Source organism: Myodes glareolus, chromosome 11, assembly GCF_982192425.1.
Source record: "Myodes glareolus chromosome 11, mMyoGla1.1, whole genome shotgun sequence".
Lineage (NCBI taxonomy): Eukaryota > Metazoa > Chordata > Mammalia > Rodentia > Cricetidae > Myodes > Myodes glareolus.
The window spans coordinates 49338025-49344167 of record NC_142036.1 but is presented as its reverse complement, the minus strand read 5'-3'; positions in this window follow the sequence as shown (position 1 = coordinate 49344167).

Genomic DNA, 6143 nt, shown 5'->3' with positions numbered 1-6143 from the left:
TCCCGCCCTCCATCCGTCCCCTGCGCCGCCGCTGCAGCGGGAGAGGGGGAGGGAGGAAGGGACCCCGCTGCCAGTCCGGGTCGGGTCCCAGCTCACATTCTAAGCCCTGGGGTGCGGGGATCCGGCCAGGGTCGAGGAGGGAAACGTTTGCGTCTGAGTGGCGGAGTTGGGATAAGCGCTCAACCAACCCACCTCGCCAACCTTGACTTTCCTGTCCCAACACTTCTCCTCGAATCCCACCCCAAGCCTGATTCTTGTCACTCCGCCCCTCCTAGGCACTGGCCCCTGGCCCAGCTTATTGGTGGCAGGTCCTCACCTGGGTTCACCCCTGGTTGGAAGGCCTTCCCTCCATCACTCCAGTGTGTTGTGGAATTTTCTCTCATGGCCATCTGGCCTCCCCACAAACACACGCCATTCCTCCTCCCCTATTTCTGTCTTAAACCGGGAAAAACATTCCCTGACCCCGTTCTGTACATCAGGGTAGACAGATAAATTTATCATTTTTAAAAATCCTAATGCAAAATGATTTGGAGGAGGTTCCCGCAAAAGTCTTCTTTGGGTCTAAGTTGCTAGGATGAATCTCAGATTACTGAATATTTCTGTACACAAATGGTACCCAAGAATAAAGGGTCCTCCCTGGAGACCCAGTTTACTGCTGCCAAATGTGTTAGCCCCGAGAGGAAAGTCATTCCTTTCTGGAGTTCAGAAAATTGTCTGGTCTTAAGAGCAAGTCTAGTCTATTTGATCTTTTAAAGGCAACAACTGTTTGTGTAAGTGTGTGTGTGTGTGTGTGTGTGTGTGTGTGTGTGTGTGTGTGTGTTTCAGGCTGAATATTGGATGGAAAACAGACTTTTCTGTAGTAGATCAGAGAAAATGGTAAGTCTATTGTCTTCAAATGAACTATAGTTCAAGTAAAGTGTCTAAATGCATATTGAAGAGGGGGAAACCCTAAGCCAGATTGCTGTTTTGATCTTAAGGAACAGATCCTAGAGTAGCCATTAAGGCTCACAGGTGTGGGCTTGGAGCACTGGCTCAGTGGTTGGGAACACTGGCTGCTCTTCCAGAGGTTCAGTTCTTAGTACAGCATACAGCACCCACGCGACTGCTCACAGGCCTCTTAACTCGAGTCCCAGGGGATCCGACGCCCTTTTCTAGTCTCGGCAGGCACCAGGAATGCATGTGATGCACAGATAGGCATGCAGGTAAAACACCCACACACATAAAATAAAATTTAAAAATAAATAAATGTCATAATTAAAAGATTCGCAGGCACATCTCTCGTCATCGAGTTCTTGTTGGGTTCCAAGGGTGTTCTGGGGGCTGTGGGGTGAGACAGATGGGTTCTCCAGGGACTCTGTTCAGCAGCTTTGGGACTCTGATTCTCACTTTCCTCATCTCAAAATAAGGATATTCAGGGCAACAACTTTATAGGATTGTTAAAAATAAGGTGTCATGTAGAAAGGACTCTGTTTAGCATAATCCCGAGGTAGAGAAAACACCATTCTGTTTCCCTGGCCTATAGAAATATTCCTCAGATGATGATCAGGTTACTGTTACTGAACAGAGTAGGCCTTTGCTGTGATGCCGCCGCCCCCCACCCCCACACACAGTCACCAGTGCAAAGGACACTGTCTCTGCTTCCCCGCTGCTCCCTGGAAACACTGGTCTCTCTTTGGGACGAGCTTCTCTGCTGCTCTCTCAGGAAGCGGGAACGGCATTCTAGATGACGCAGATCTCTTAGTCCAAAGGGGAACTTGATTTTTTAAAGAAATTGTGTTCTCTAGGCGAGACAGGAAACTGAATAGAGTTTTCTGAACGACTCTGCCAGGATTGGGGATTCCTAAAAAAAGAAGAAAAAATGAGACTGTTTCATCATAGCCTGCTGATTTCAAATTCAGTAGCTTACAATGCTTGTTTGTGCGAATGCACCTGGGGGCGGTGCTGGCGAGATATGACTTGGTAATTAAAGCTGTCTGCTCCGTCGGAGGACTAGACTTTGGTTCCCAGGACCCACTCTGGATGGCTCACAACTGCCTATAACTCCAACTTCTGAGTATCTGAGGTTCTCGTCTCTTCTCCCCAAGCATGTGCGCGCACGCATGCACACACATGGCGGGGGGAGGGGGGACTCATGCACACACATATCGATTAATAAATCTTTAAAAATGAAGGGAATCAGCGGTAGTAACACACATGGATAAACAAATGCCAAAAAGAATGAGGCAGGAGGATTTCAGGATTGAGGTCACCCTGGGCTATGTGTTTACTGGACATGGTGGCACACGTTTATAACCTCAGCACTTGGGAGGGAGAGTCTGAAAGATCACTGTGACCTCAAGGCCAGCCTAATCTACTATGTGTCAAGTTCTAGCCAGAATGACATAATGAAATCCCTAATAAATAAACAAGAAATAATTTTAAAAGGGCTAGAGAGATGGCTAAGTGGGGAATGGGGGAAGGGGGAAGGAACTTGCCACCAAGCCTGATAGCCTGAGTTCAATGTCTGGATACCACAAGGTGGAAGAAGAAAACTGACTTGAATATGTTGTTCTCTGACCTACACACACACACACACACACACACACACACACACACACACACACACTAGAAGGAGGAGGGAGAAGGAGGAGGAAGAAGAAGAAAAGAAGGAGGAGGAGGAGAAAGTTCTGGGGCATGATTGTATAACCCCAGCTACTAGAAAGAAGAAGGGGAGGCTTGTTTTGAGTTCCAGGTCAGCTTGGGGGATGCATTGTGAGACCCTTTCTCAAAAAACACAAAACTAGAGAGATGAGTGAGCTGGCCTAAACCAGACAGCAGTATGTGTGCAGAGGGCCCCATAGGTGTGAGACTGTACAGTGTGTTTGTAAGATAAGAGCATGATCCCTCAGGACCGCACAGCAGTCCTGACAGCCCAAGATTCCCACCTTGTGAGTATCGTGGGATAGAGGTGCTGAGATGTTGAGATAAAGTTAGCAAAAGAATTAGGTAGGTCAGCGGAGGCAACAAAGTTGACTTTAACCACTGGGCAACCCAAGCACACTGTGGGATATTTTGGCATCCTTCCCAGTTGTACTCAGCGTGGACTGAGGAAGTTTCAATGTAGCTGAGAGACATCAAAAGAATGATTACTGAAATGATTGCTGATCCCACAAGCCTTCTAGAATCAGTCACTCAATTATACTGATTCATTTGCCAGGAAGACGATCTCCGAGCTCACCCCCACCCCACACCAGCCACACTGAGCATGCTCCCAAGGGTATCACTGTGGGATCTGCCATAGCAACAGCCGAATAGCTGGAGTGATGCTCGGTGGGCAGCCCACCCACCACTGAGACAACACAGCTGGTCCACAGGCTCTTCATTAGCTTTGTTCTCAGTGTCTCTTTCGGATGACTCCTCGTGTGTCCAAGCCCGCGTGACAGTGAATGAAATGCCCACCTTTCAGGATTCTAGCTCAGAAATAGAAAAAATATGACAGACACCCCCACGTTCCCCCTCCCCATGCACTCTCACAGCCCTCACATCAGCACCGCCCTCCCTCTACTGCTTTCTCTTTTCTTTAGGTGGGAAGGAGAAAGGCGGGGAGAGTTACACTGCACTGTAGTACATCGCCCTGTAGCTCAGGCTGCACTAGAACATGCAGAGTATGTAGTGACCTAGGCTGGCTCAGAGCCGTCTTCCTACCTCACACTCCCCCCGTTGGAATTAGAGGTCTGATCCTGCAATGGGAAAAGGCGATCCTGAAGTGGATGAAGGCAAGTTCTTCGAGATGCAGGTGTCTTAGGGCTGGGAGGCAAAGGGAGTAATTGTGGTGGTGGTTTGTGCTGATACAAAATGACGTGTCCACTTGTCCTCAGTTTCCCGGCCACCACTCTTGGGCTGCTGTGACAAAGTGCTGCAAACTGAGTGGCTTAAAGAACAGGGGTTTATTTTCCCCCAGTTCTGGAGGTGAGAAGTTAGACTGAGGTGTTGACAAGGTTGGTCCTTTGGTGGCCTCTGTCTCTGCCTGTAGATGGCATCTTCCTGCGCGGAGAGTCTTTCTTCTATGTGTGTCTAATTCGTGATCTCTTCTTCATATAAAAACATAAACCAGGGGGCTGGAGAGATGGCTTAGTGGGTGGAGACATTTGTTGTGCTAGCCTGATAACCCAAGTTAAGTCCTAGAATCCACAGAAAGGTGGCAGAAGAGAGCCAGCTCCACATAGGTTTCCTCTGACTCTTACCCATGTGAATAGGCACATGTATATACACACACACGAACACACATTTAAAAATATATTAATTAAAATACACTAGCCATATTGGATTATCCTAATAATCCTTTCCTCCCCTGAATTGGGGTCTATATTGCCTTGGTTGGCCTGGCGCTCACTATGTAGACTCGACTGGCCTCAAACTCGCAGAGATCTGCCTTCCGCAACCTTCCAGAGCTTGGATTAAAGATGTACATCATCATCATGCCCAGCCTTAGTCACCCTTTTAAAAGTCTATATCTCGACAAATTATAAACAAAGAAACCATAAGCAAAGTTACAACAAAACACCGACTTTGTTTTCTCCTCACCTTGTTTTGCAGTGTTGGGGTTCAAAGCCAAGTACTAGGAAACTAGACAGAGCCCCAGAGGGCTTTATTTAGGTGCAGACTATATTTGCAAGTCTAGAAACACAGGCTTAGCAGAGCAGAACCAGTGCCCCCAGAGGGTGAGTAAACCTGGGCTCTTTTATATCAAGTCTGACAGTGGACCCCAAGATAACCCGGAGTTGGCATAAAATGCATAAGTACATTAGAATGCCCAGGTCACATGGCATTCAAACTGGTCATGCTGGTGTTCTCAAACCTATCGAGATTGTTAGATTCCAGAAAATCATTCCTTCTAGCAGATTTGGTTCCTCACGTGATAGAGTAAGGAATTTTTTCTCCTGTAAGGACATCTCTAAGGATTTCTGATATTTCTTGTTGCTGCTGTTTTGCTTTTTAAAGCATCCTGTAGTCATCTTTATTTTACTGTCTATCAAAAAAGGTTTTTTTTTTTGTTCATTGAGAATAGAGTTTAGGACTGGGAGTCCTACGTTCAGATGGTCACACTGGCTTGGGAGAATCCTCCTACCATTCAGCCCATAATAGGCACCAAACCGGAGAGGCCTCATCACACATAATTTCCTGTGTGGCCAGAGCTTTAGGGATTGGTTCATCCTCTCAGCAGGAAATGAGAGCCATGGGGTGCTTCTCACAGCTTCCTTGCAGGCCAGATGGCTTTTGTGTGGAGGATCTTGTTATGGGAATGTCTCAGTAATGACATCTTTCTCTTTCTGAGACATGACTTGCAACCAGGAACACGTCATCTTAAATACTCACCGTCAGAATTCAGGTCCAGACTGAGTTTTATATCCTCCTTTGAGTCGAGCAGTGGGAGGTTCAGCCAGTCCTGTACCTCTCTGACTTTGGAACGGGCAACTTTTCCTGTTTGTTTTTTCTGCCTCTTCCTTTCTTTTGCGTGCTGGCCAGAACCTAAGCGTGCTTTTTCTGGTGCTTTGGGATTCCTTGCTCTTTTTCTAAGTCCTCCCTCCTTAGCCATGTGGCAGACCTCCATGTTGGCAGAATTCAACTGGCATGGGCTTTTTCTTTTTCTCCTCCTTTCCCCTCCACTAGGCAGCTGTTGAAATTTACAGCTTGCCTGTCCTGTTTTTTTTTTCTTTTAAATTCTAATAAAATTGTCCTTGATTGTGCCTAGTGATGGTTGCTCATGCCTTTAATCCAGCACTAGAGGCAAGTGGGTCTCCGAGTTTGAGGCCAGCCTGGTCTATAGAGGGAGTCTATAATCCCAGCACTCTGGATGCAGAGGCAGGCAAATCTCTGAGTTTCAAAGCCAGCTTGATTTACATGCCAAGTTTGGCCAGCTAGGGCTACACTGTGAAACCCTATCTGGAAAAAAAAAAAAAAAGTTAGGTTTGAGGAAACAAGATGCAATTTGTAGCTGAGAATCTTTTCAGAGAGTCAGGCACAGTGGTGCTTATTTCTAAAAGAGAGTCTGAGGCAAGAGGTTTGAGAGTTCAAGACCATCCTGGGCTATATAACCACATAAATCCCCAAGGTTTATACCTTAAATGTTTGTTTCCCTCTCACAAAAGTCCAATGAACAACAA